Genomic DNA, 13492 nt, shown 5'->3' on the forward strand with positions numbered 1-13492 from the left:
GATTTTTATTGTTTGAAATTTACAGAAAAAATCATATTGTACTAATTTTTATTACCACAAACGGGTTGTTAATGGGTAGTTATAACAGAAACAACAACAACTACTACAAATATGGTATGACAAACAACATAGGTTGATGTAATACTCTCAATAATTAACCCTCGTACCTTGAAAACCTTTGACAGTCATATGTGCAGAGGAATTTCGCACTCCGCTCCTCTGCATGTTACACCCTGTAATCTGCAGTTCCGTAACGCCACCGTTAATTGCACGCCATTAAAGAGCAACAACTTTTACGTGCAATTTTCCTAATAACCAACGGCATTATTGCACTTAAATTAACATTGTAGTGCTTGCAATAACAAAAAGTTTAGAATAATAACAAATTAAAAAAATATTACAAAAAAAAAAACCATAAACAAACTTGTTAGCCACAAAGCGTCATTGTGGAAATCAATTCAACATTGTTATTCACCTATCACTTAAATGCACAAATAAATGCTTAATAAGTGTGCACATGTGTCTATGTGTGTGTGTGTGTGTTAGGTGTGTAAAGGCAAATATTATTTAGTGCAAAGTCCAAGCGCATGGCGGGTTATATGTACATGAAAAGTACTTATGGACAGGGACATATGTGCTTACATATACACACATTAGGGCGGTTCTTCAAATTTCATAAACATATTTTTTTTAAAGGCAACATCCCTTAGTTCTTGAGATATTGATCTAAAATTTGGTAAACATCTTTTTTTCGTTCAAGTGTCTGCTGATTTATTGGAATCGAAGATATCGGTTCCCCATAGCATAGTTGTATGGAAAACTTTTTTATTTGACGAGATATCTTCATGAAATTTGGCACGTATTAATGTTCCAGGATAACAGCACAAACCTGTAACAAATTATTCAGATCGGACCACTATAATATATAGCTGTCATACAAACCGAAAGCTTGACTTTGGTTTTTGTATGGAAAACTTTTTTATTTGACGAGATATCTTCACCAAATATGGCATGGATTATTTTGCAAAGCAGTGCTATAATCTCCGCAGAAATTATTCAGATCGGACCACTATAGCATATAGCTGCCATACAAATCGAAAGCTTGATTTTGGTTTTTGTATGGAAAACTTTTTTATTTGTCAAGATATCTTCAGGAAATATTACATGGATTATTACACAGAACAGTGCTATAATATTCGAGAACATCGTTCAGATCGTACCACTATAGCATATAGCTGTCATACAAACTAACTAATAAAAATGAGGTTCTTGAAAGGAAACTTTGTTATTTGCTTCAGTGCAACCGAAGTTAAATTTTTTTGAAAGATGGCTCAGTATGAGAACGTACATATTTGCAATGGCTAAACAGTATTTTTCAACTAAAGCAGTGAGATCGTGAAAGAAACTCTATGGTATAAATTGAACTAATTTTTTTTTTTAACTAGTTAGTAACTAGTACCTCTCTGAAAAAGCATAAATATGTCATGCTTGGCTCGTAAAACATGCTACACACCTGCTAATTGAAAGAAAAACATTAAATTCTGTTAAAGATCTTATTTTTTTTACATTTTTTGACAACCCTAATGTATTTATTCACACATACGCCACTTCATACTCTACCACATACATAAGTAATTAGTCTAAGTAGTTTTTAATTAAACGAGCTTGATTGATTTTATAAAAGCACCTTAAGGCTATGAAAAATATGCAGCAGTAATTAACGGTAATTTCAGAAAAGAATTGTCGAACCTTTCTAATCAAAGAATGTGTCATTTTGTATACACGACTTAATTACATCAATTAAAATTGCGCGTGGATTTTTATACGAAAATATATTCATTAATCCGTCGTCAATGTTACTGCGCCCCCACCACTTTAATGACTCTCAGTTGTAGTATATATAGTACTTTTACAAAGCTCTAAAAGTTTCTAATGAAATCTCTTTTGAGATATGCAAACCTTTTTTATAAACAAGAAAAGAAATAGTATAGAAGGAGAATGCTGCTAATAAAAATCTTCAGCAGGCTTATTCGAATGTTAATTTTTTATTCGGAAAAGGTTGGCTTGCGATTGTGACTTAAAAGAGGTTTCATACTGAGTAAGAAGCGTTGATATAAGCTCAGCGATAATGTGAATTCTAACAGCCATAACTCATATGTCCAAACAGAAATCTGTGGCTTTGGTGTTTATGAAGATCTCGACTGTTTCTGATTCTAATTTAAAGGTTCGAATACTTGTGCATTCTCTTAGCGGTGACTGAGAACTTTAGAAGTGCCATGTATGTAAGGTAAGCTTCTTTTTAACCGAAACAGTGGAACTAACGATCAACTTTGACGTTTTTTGGACCGAATTCTGTTCCTGAATAGTGGTATTCAACTTTAATCACTACCTTTGAAAAATGTATCAATAATCACAACGGATATGTCAAAATATTTAGCTCAAGCTGACAGTATTCCATTTATTGCATGATATGAGAACAATCGAAACAATTATATACAGACCCAGATTCCATCGGATAGGTGGAACTTCCGATGATTTCGAAACATATTGAGCTAATTATTATACCTTCATAACAGCTATATAAAACTAATCGACTAACGTATGGTTTCCTGTATGTCAAACTCAATGACACTTAATTGACAGTTTAGAAACTATGTGTACTACTATGGTACTGAAATAAATATAAATTATTTGATGTCATTATATGAAATAACAATCTATGAGCCTTAGTAAAGCATATTGGGTTATCTACAATTACATACAAAATTATTATCAAACTGAATGTCAAACTGTGTCAGTAAATTAACATTTGAACTATCTTAATTTAACTTGGCCATGTTTGAGTTATTAAGCTGAAATTTTGCACACGTTATTTCCTCCCTTAGAAGCTTCAAATATATCAAAGCCACAGATATCAGATGACTATAGCGTATAGTTGTCATACAAACTGACCGATCAAAATCAAATCCTTATATGGAAAACTTTTTTATTTGATAAAATATCTTCACGAAATTAGGTATGAGTTATTGCCCAAGGCTACCAAATACTCTCCAAAGAAATTGTTTTGATCGGAACACTGTAGCCAATAGCTCCCACACAAACTGATCTATTCAAATTCAGTCCAAGTATAGGAAACTCTTTTATTTGACGATATATCTTCACGAAATTTCGCATGAACTCTTGTTCAACAGAACTGTATAAGCCACGAAGAAATTGCTCGGTTCGGATCACTATAGCATATAGCTGCCATACAAACGTACCTATCAAAATTAAAAGCTTATATGGAAAACTTTTTTATATGAAGAGATATCTTCACAAAATTTAACATGAGTTATTGTCCAGGAGAGCCCTACAATATTCAAATATATGACTATGATCGGACCACTACAGCATGCAGCTTCCATACAAACTGTTTGATTTAACGCTCATTTTATTTCTTTTTATGTTGTAAATAATATTACATTTTTTCAATCCAAAAAAAAATGTTTTGAAACACTCAATAAAAAGCCACTGAAAAATTTATAAATTTAATTAGTCATGACTGTATGTGTAATTGAGAGTTGACATATTGTCATGCCTATTCATATCTAATAATATAATAGATAAAATTTTACAATACTCAACAAAGGATTCTATTTTAGCAAATTCTCTCAATTAAAATTTAAACTGCTTTTAAGTAATTGGTTAATTATGGAAAATCATATTCCTAGGAATATTCAATATTCCAACGGAAAATAATATGAAGGTGTAATTGTGGATGAGTGGATGTTTCCACCAAATGAATTTTAGTGAATTTGTTCATTTTGAATTTTTTTAATTTCTTTTATCTATGCAATTCAGTCCAGTTTAAAGTTTTTCTAATGTCAAATGCTATTTTCTTCATATAACTATGGAAAAATTTCAAGTTTCGTCTGTTCGCTGTATATTACTCATACGCCATGTTTCACCATACTCCAACACCAACGTGAATGTATTAAGCATGCTTGACAGTTACTCTCCTCATCAAACGTATCTATCCCAATTTAACGATTTCATCTACTCAATCAAATATATGCTCCTATGTGTTCGATATAAAGTTAACCTGTAAGCTTAATATTTCTAGTAGTCAGTGTGTGCGGTTGGAGAAAGCATACTTTCAATATTTTTACTAATGCTAACATTTTATGTTTATATGCAAAGCAAAAAAGTCTGCTTGGATTACTATATATCGTAAGTGGGCGTGTTCGTTGTTCGATTTTATCCAATTTCATTTTGTCTTACTTATACGGATGTCATGAAAATGCAACGAAGCCGTCGACCCGTACGTTAATCTGAAATAATATGCAAAGATAACTCGCCCAATAAATAAATTTTCCATTAAAGAACTGAATCTGAATCGTTTACTTTATATGGCAGGTATATGCTATAGTTGTCCGATCTGAACAATTTCTTCAGAAATTACAACATTGCTCTGGCTAATAAGCTCTGTCGAATTTCGTGAATATATATTTTGTCAAATAAAAAAGATATCCCTACAAGAACTGCATTTGGATCGCTCAGTTTGTATGGCTGCTATATATTATACTGCTCCGATATCAGCGATTTCGACAAATAAGCAAAGTCTTGCAGAGAAAAAAATGTGTGCAACATTTCTGATCGATATCTCTAAAACTGAGGCACTGGTTCAGATATATATAAAGAAACGAGCCATGAGACCTGTACAAATAAGGTCTTAGACACTTCCTTCTGGGTCTTACAAACTTTGTGGCTTAATATACGCTGCTACAGTATATAGATATGTATATTTTAGTGGCTTTTGGTTTCCTCCAATATTGTTTCATACTGCGATAATCGTATATGTCAATAAATAATTTTCTTTGCTTTTAAAAAACCTTTTCGTATTAAAAATTTCCAATTTTCTATTTTTCAGAATATTTCTATAAATTTTGAATATTGGCTTATGTCCATAAAAAAAGGTGAGTCTAAATAAACTAACTCCAAGGTCATTTTTATATATTCAACGGTTCATTTCATTTATTTCCTTCATAAATAGTCATTTATGTAGGGTTTTCACAAGTCTCATCATAAGTTATAAGTTATACCGATTCGAAAACTTAATATTGAGAATTGTAAATGTGTAAACTCATTTTTGTATGAAATCCAACAACAATTTTTTTAAACAAGTGTAAAAATTTATAATTTTACGATTTTACGATGCTTTACGACGGGTTGTGAGTACCCCAATAGTAATAACAGCAGTTTTTAATACTGTAAAATAAGATATGTAAGAGATATATTTCATCTTTTATACAAATAGAGTTTCAATAAAAATAACAAATTCAGTCATAGGTGTTTCTTGCTCACTTAACAAATTTAATTATTTTTTGGTTAAATGAAGCTTAAAATCTTACCTTTCCAACACTACTATATGGGATGACACAATGTGATTGTTAGCACTGGAGATATGCGCCTGCAGTGACATCTATTGGCAATATTCGAATAGACTTTTTCGACTATCCAATATATAGATGTTTAAAAAAATGTTTAACATAGGTACAGGGAACATTTTCGACAACAGAACGCTTTCAACAAGAAAGTTTACCCCGTCCTTAACTTAGTATATTATATACATATATTTATGTATTTCTAAAGCGTTGAAATCATTCCGAGAACTGCAAGTTCTAATGAACTATTCCAGCTAGTATGAGAATCAATCATGTCGTCATCTAGCACATAGCACATTTTCATGATGTGTTCGAACGCCCGCAATTCCAAGACTTTTGTGGGTTCCAACAAAGAGCAGTTCTGCAAACCTTATCAGTGGCTTTGCGACGTGCCCTAGTCAGCCAAATCGTCTACGTTTGATTGTTAGCTCTATAAGTAGTTCGTTGGTTTTTTCCACTAGATCTTGGCTGGAAACTAAATAAATAAATCGCCTTTTTTGGTAACCTTCTCCAACATGCCAGTTACCCATTTGTTCGGTAGTTGTTCTTCGCGCCAAATTGCTTCTAAAAGATGAATGAAATTGCGTGCGGGGACTGCAAGGTCGGCTTTAAGGATTTCGGAAGGAATCATGGCAACATCTTATGCTTTTCCTGGCTTAAGTTGTTTAAAAGCAGTCTCTATTTCTTCCACGTTTGGTGGAGAAGTTGATATTGTTGAATAATGGCTGACAGATAATAAGGTTGATGTTGGCAATTTAGCACTTATGGCGGTTAACTCTGTGACGAGAAGGTTAAGAACTTCAGGAAATGTTGGAAAAATCTAGGCAATTGGTGGCAATTTGTTGTAATTAAAACAAAATTGTCTTTAATTTAATTAATAAACTCCTTTGTTACTGTATTTGTATTTACTACAAACTAATAACAGTACGTTCTAAAGTGACTCGCTCACTTTGAACTTAGAACCTTTTTCGCTTAGCTTTATAAACTTGTAAATAAATTAAATAGCAGCAGTTAACATCATAAAATCCAAAACAAATATCAAACAACAGTTATGACGTAAAACTGTTCACACGACCTTTAAGTTAACCTAAAACACATCGCGTGATGCCTACAAATTCTATAAAATCAAACTCGGAAATTTTTTGTGAAAACAAACTGCGCCTAGAATGTTTGTATGTATGTTTATGTTATGTGATTTGTAAAAATATTTACGTCACCTTAATTGGCTGATTAAAATATCGGTTAACGTCATAACAATTACCTAAGGTGTTGTAGTCTATAATTTAATTTGAAAAACGACTCAATTTATAACTATAATTATGGAGTAACAATTCAAAATCTGAATATGTATGAGAAACTCTCACAAAAGTTGTTGTTGCTTGAGAAAATGAAAGAGAGTGCGCAGAATATGCACAACTATGCAAATGAAATGAAAACAATAATCTCAAGCACATAAAGGGTAATCTAATTCGAGGTTCTCTACTTTTTTAAAGAAAAACACAGAAACTTCAAATTTTATGGAGAATGTTTATTATCATTCGAAAGAACATTCTTTGACGTTTATTTTTTGAAGATTATCTCTTTCAAATGTTGGCCACGGCTACGTCTCAGATGATCCAGACGTTGAGCCCGATTTTCGGAGACTCGTTCGAGCATTTCGACTGGTAACTGGTGAATAGCACCCATGATATTTTCTTCCAAGGCCTGAATCGAAGCGGGATTGTCACAGACTTTAGACTTTATATTTCTTCACAGAAAAAAGTCTAATCGTGTGAAATTACACAATCTTGGTGGCCAATCGACCGGCCCAAAACGTGAATTTATCTGCTCACCGAAGACTTCTCTCAATAAATCTATTCATTGACGCTATGTGTGAGAAATAGACCTGTCTTGTTGAAACCAAATGTCGCCGAGATCACGAGCTTCTATTTCAGGTAAGAAATAGTCGGTTGTCATGTCCGATAACGGTAGTCACTGACAGCTACGTTAACACCGGCATCATTTTTAAAGAAATTTGAACCGATGATTTCACGGGGCACCAAAAAAAAAGGTGTTTTTTGTGGATGAAATGGCAGCTCTTGAAACTTTTCAGGTTGCTCTTCGTCCCAAATGCGGCAATTGTGTTTGTTTCGCTGAAGACAAAATTTGGCTTGAAAACGTCGGATCTTCTTGGAACTTTTCAAGAGCCCATAGAGCGAGGCGCTGCCGCTTCTTCAGGCGCAAATCTTTTCTTGATGACGTGCCAAACAATACTATACAATAATACTGCCATGTCACGACTCAAGCATGATATGTCCAAAAGCGGCTATTGGAAAAAGTTTCTCTGCTTGAATCACCCGTTATATTCAAATGCTGATGTGCCTATTCTATACTCATATATTATATACAGATAAGTATATACATATGTATATGTGTGCATATGTACAGACTTGTTTTTATGCAATTGTAAAGTGAACCTAAACTTCGTTTCACATATGCTTGACTGCACCTTGTGCTGGTGAGATAAAGTTATCACCAGTGGCACATGCAGCAGGGAAGGGCGTAGCGCACCCAGCACGAAAAATGTAACATTATGTAGCAAAACAAAAAAAACCCGTTAACTTCGGTTGCACTAAAGCTATAATACGACTCAGAAATACAAACTGTCATACAAGCACTTGATTCCGTTCGTTCAGTTTGTATGACAGCTTAATGCTACAATGGTCCGTTATCAGCGGTTTCAGCAAAGGAGTAGCGAGTTAATATACGTTGTTCAGGGTTTAAAATTATCATATTGTGGCAATTATGGGTTAAGATTTGGGTTCCAATAAAACTTTTGGTCGATCGAAATTGATTTTATAAATATTCCTCGGCGTGAAAGTGAAAACCTTTTACTGGATACAAAGCCGCTTATGCGGATTAGTCGAAGCTAAAGCTTATTTATTCCGTTGTTTTTTAACTCCATAATCTGTGTTTGTGCAAAATGTGGTGTTCTTTCTTAAAGTTGTTTGTTTCACTTTCAAAAAACTGGCTTAATCTATGAATAAAAATAAGTTTACCGATTTATTCTTAAAGACTCGTGGTTATTTGAACAGAGAATTATGATTTTTCCTTTTAGAAAAATATACTAAGGTTGTAAGTGACCTAATTCTCATAAATCTTCCTCAATTGTGGAAGCAAATGACAGCATATTATGATCTACATAACCCTCTCCTTCACCTTCATTATAACTTTGATGGTTCATGAGATCATTGTCGTCGGCCATAGATTTTAGGACACTGCTTGAAAATAATAACCCAGAATATGCTGTTTAATATCTGCTTCCCTTATCAATTTGTAATATGCTACTGTTTTCCAAAATGTCAAGAAGCGACTTCAATTGATACAGCCATATAGAGCCGCTATGTATCCTTAATAACCCAGAAAATAATAGATTTTAAATTGGAAAAGGGGTCATGGAGCGCGTCTTAAGGCCCCAATGAACAATTGTCAACCTCTGATTCCGCGGTGACTTATAACATCATTGATGAGGCTCTGGTGGCCGAGATTCAGCGCTATAACTTATTTACATCTTCCTGCTAATGAAAATATTAAGAGATTTAAGGGTGACGAAGCTACTTCGATAGCTTAAGAACGTACAAAATGCAAATATACCATATATGTACTATACATATTGCTTTGGATTGATCACCCACTACAATGACGTACTATTGATTCACAAGAAGTAAGAAGAAAGAAGAGGTGGGAAACTCTTGTTGACCTTTGTCAATATAAAATTCAATCCAATCGGATTTGAATAATGTGAAAAACCATATTCTTTTAAATAGTTTACTAAATTTCTTCTATTATTGGAGATTTTGGCTTTGAGGTCATCTGACAAATAAAGTGATCTGATGATAGTACAAACATCTCTCAATTTCTACATAGCAGAGTCTATTACTATCATTTCCAAGCCATTTATTGTCTATCTGGGATCTATCTCCGGAATATATTTTATAATAAATCCAAATGTTCGCTTAGAAGGCTAAATCAGAGGATCTGATGCACAATTTCAATCTATTTTCTAGACAACTGGAACTCCAGCCAGAAATTGCCTAGTTTGAATCCACCTGGGGAATACTATTATCAATATTATCTTATAATAAATCCAAATGTTCGCTTGGAAGGCTAAATAAGTGGATTTGATGGACCAGTTCAATAAATTGTCTAGACAACCGGAACTCCGGCCTGAAAGACTCGACAGTCATAGGACGATTATATATTTCAATAGTCTGCTACTCGTTCCATAGATAATATGAAGTCCCGTCTCAATAAATCTCATCGCTAAGCAATAATTATAAGATCAAAGAAATTAACTCTTCTCCACATTTATATGCGATCAGTGGTTTTTAGGGTTAATACCCTGAATTGTCAATAGAAAATTGTAGACTCATATTTTTTTGCAAAAATTAGCGGACTGTCTGCAATTTCTAACGCATGTCATCTCCTACAGGGTCACACCCATATATCGCTTGTATGTTTTCATTGAATAGTGGAAGAAAATACGTTTAGTCTATTTGCTTTATCATGCGATTCGTTGCAAAGGTGTTGAATATGACGATTGGATGATGCCTGGCAGATATCTTATTGTGTCATATTGTTCTAACTATTTGTAAGACTCTACAAATGTACAAATTTATGCGTGTGTGCACGCTTGGTGTGCAACTTGGCATGACTCGGCACTTCGGTGCGTGCATGCGTGTGTATGTGTGCCTAACGAGTGTTAAATTTACAGCACGTCGCTGACAGAATTGTGCCATAAACCCCATACGTTCGCGTCGAGGCCAAGTCAAGGTGCTACCAGCGACTAAGTAAGTAAAATGTCACCAACCAAGCGTGTGAATTCCTTGTATTAAAATTGATATGTGAGCGCGTATTTGTGTGCTCAGCTTTTTGCACATGTGTGCATAAGTATGCGATATGACGGGAGTGTTTTGTTTATTCTATTGTTATTATTGTTTTTTTTTCTACCTTCGTTCTGTAGTTACATATATCAATTCATAGTGTTTACCAAACAATGACAAAGTTTCGCATATTTCCTGATTCACTCGGAGTTGGCGTTTCCTTCGCCGCTGCCGGCTGTATGCGGAGAACTTGCTGCTGGTAAATAGAAAGTTGTATGAAATGAAAGTTATTGGAAAATAATTGAATTTGTTTTGTTTTAAGAAGCTTTCGAAATGCATCACCGGAAAAGTTTCTGCTAAGAAGACAATGATTTTTGTTAAATTTTTTTTAATTATTTAAAAGTTTTCCATACAAGAACTTAAGTTTTAACATTCAGTTTGTTTGACAGCTATATGCCTGTCGGCTGTCATGCGCACATGTCCGACGTCGGCACTTGAAGACTTGCTGGATCTCGCACCGCTTCACCTAGTAATCGGACAAGTTGCCAAACATAGACCGCTCTAAATGACGGCAGAAGGGTTTGACAGAGATAAGGTAATCTCTTGCCAACGCATGCAGGATTTACATAAGTGGGGAAATACTACTGGCTCTTCCAGGGACGGTATTACCAAAAGTGTCATCTTAACAAGAAAGTTTTGGTTATACTTAGCAGTGAAGCTGAATGGAACGCTTTGAGCCAGTAAAATCAAGTGGTACACCGACGGCTCGAAAACGTCGGAGGAAATTAGCGCAGGGGTATCCAAGCATAGCAGACTTGAAATTAACGCAATGATTGTCTAGCTATACTAAGCGAAAGTCAAACGGCATTCAAAGCGATCTCTGCGCGATCAAATCGCGGTACAGGGTGTATAGAACGACTGAACAATCTATCAGATCGTAACCAAGTGCACCTTTTTTGGGTGGCAGGTAATAAAAGTATAGCAGGGAATAAACTGGCTTATGAACTTGCCCGCTTCGTAGTATCCACCAACATGGTAAGACCGGTACCTTTCATTGCGTTTAGTGCCCATACCATAAAGGAGCTGCTCCGCAAGGATGAAGCAGTGGGTAAGCAGAAGCATTGGTAACAACTCCTAAGCATGCGTCAAGCCAAGTTGCTAATGGGTGGTTACAAACTTAAAAGGTTTAAATACATATGTAATCAACCTACAAAGGGAAAAACCCAGGCTACTTGCCGCCTTCTACACTGGCCATTGTAAGCTCAAGAAGCACTTGTGTATATAACATGGGCCTAGCTTCGTGCATAAATTGCTGGTTCTGCGACTTGGAGTCTGAAACTTCAAAACACCTGCTAATACTACACAGGAGTTTGAAGGCACATGATAAAGGCTCTTGGATCTATGTTTCCAAATAGGGATTACATCGCCTCAATAGAACCTAGCAGTATATTGAAATTTATCAATTTACTGGGGCTAGGTAGGTCGTTGTAGGGCCACAGACGTTTCACTCTGGGTGGTACACTTTCGTGGCACGCTTAATATACCCTGGTTAGGGTATAAACAGCTTTTTCAAATTCCATTTTTATAGATTTCGGCTCAATTCGTTGCTGAACTTCTGAAACTGGACGACTAATAGCAAGTCTGAAAGGCAAATATGATTGCTGAGATCCTTAGAGGACCATACTCGAACCAAGCAAAAACAAAGTTGTGACATATTGTGAAACAGAGGCACCAATGCAGAAAAAAAACTCAAATAGAAAATTGTTCTTGTGGAGTCTTCTCTTCTCGAGTGAAGCAAAGAAAAATCTGTAAATACAACATATTATGAAATAGAGCTGCCAGCAATGAACAAAAGTAAAAATGAAATTTCAAAAAATAAGTCCAAAGATACTAAAAAAGCTATAAAGAAAATAATTAAATCAGACATACTACGAAATAGGGTTGCCAACAATGAAAAAAGGTACCATAAAACCCAAAAAGCAAGGAAGACCGTATTCGAGCATAGACAAGGACAAGTCATTAATTCCAGCATATTATGAAACAGAAATGCCAACAAGCAAAAAAAGTAAATTTGCTGTATCAAAAAAAGGCACAAAGAACTATCAGAGTTTTGAAAAAGAATGGTTCTTGAGAAGGTAAGAAGACTGCTTGCGAACAAAGCAAATAAAAGCTGAAAGAGTTTGACATATTGTGGAACAACAATCGAAAAAGTAACTCTGTTTGCTCTTAAAAAATTTTCGAATATATGAAGTTCGATTTCGATATTTTATGAATCAGAGTTGCCATCAATTACAGAATAAAATTGTTTTAAATAATTATCTATGAGAATGTGTGTATCCGGAAAATAAAAATGACCATTATTAAGTGAAGGAGTTGCCAACAAGCAAAAACAAAAATTAAAATTAAAACGACCATATTCGAAACTTTTTTGAAAATGTAGCATTTCGACATATTAAGTGATAGAGCTGCCAGCAAGCGAACAAATAAAAATAAAATATATAACAAGGCGGGAGACAAATAGACGGCCTCTGAGAAATATTTTAAAAAATTTTTTCAATTTCTATTTCAAGAATTCATATACTTGGACATACTTTTTAGAGAAAGTTTGAATTTTTTTAAAACCAAATATTATTGACAGCTAATAATTATTTGGTTTAATAGATTCTAAAAAAGTATTAGAAAAAACATGAGTGATTTCAATATGTATTCAATAGTATTGCTTTGTAAAGTTTTCAGCTGAAAATTGCTTTCTCAACAGTTGCCACATGTTTGGTTTACTTTTTAAATAGTTTGATGAAAGCGCTGAAAAATTAAAATTCCAGTAGCAGATAGTTAAGGGCTAATGAATAACCAGTAACGATTGTTAAAAAATATTGTAAAGGTATCCAAGAAGAGGCACAGAAATTAAAAATTTAATGGGAAATTACCATTCGAGAGAATATTCTTTATCATTTAATTTTTAAGATTATCTCTTTCAAATGTTCCATCCATTGAGTCCAAATTTCGATGACTTGTTCGAGTATTTCAGCTGGTAACTCGCGAGTGACATGCGTCATGTTTTGCTCAAGGCCTGAATTGAAGCGACATAGACTTTAGACTTTATATCTGTCCACAGGAAAAAAGTCTAACAGTATGATATCGCACGATCTTGGTGGCCAATCGATCGGTCCAAAACGGAAAATTATCTGGTCACCGAAGTGTACTCTC

At 34.4% G+C, this 13492-nt stretch overlaps 1 protein-coding gene across 2 annotated transcripts in view; it reads left to right on the top strand.

Annotated features, from left to right (window-relative positions):
* Positions 1-13492, top strand: part of LOC126751526 (ABC transporter G family member 20) — a 179092-nt gene that overhangs the window by 16129 nt on the left and 149471 nt on the right. Inside the window, exon 3 of one of the 2 annotated variants that reach the window (XM_050461855.1) lies at positions 4910-4955. The exons of the other annotated variant lie outside the window; for it this stretch is intronic. The gene's annotated coding sequence lies outside the window, so the exon portion shown is untranslated. The remainder of the gene's footprint in view (positions 1-4909; positions 4956-13492) is intronic. 2 annotated transcript variants of the gene reach the window in all.

The sequence above is a fragment of the Bactrocera neohumeralis genome, chromosome 2 (genome assembly GCF_024586455.1).
Source record: "Bactrocera neohumeralis isolate Rockhampton chromosome 2, APGP_CSIRO_Bneo_wtdbg2-racon-allhic-juicebox.fasta_v2, whole genome shotgun sequence".
Taxonomy (NCBI): Eukaryota; Metazoa; Arthropoda; class Insecta; order Diptera; family Tephritidae; genus Bactrocera; species Bactrocera neohumeralis.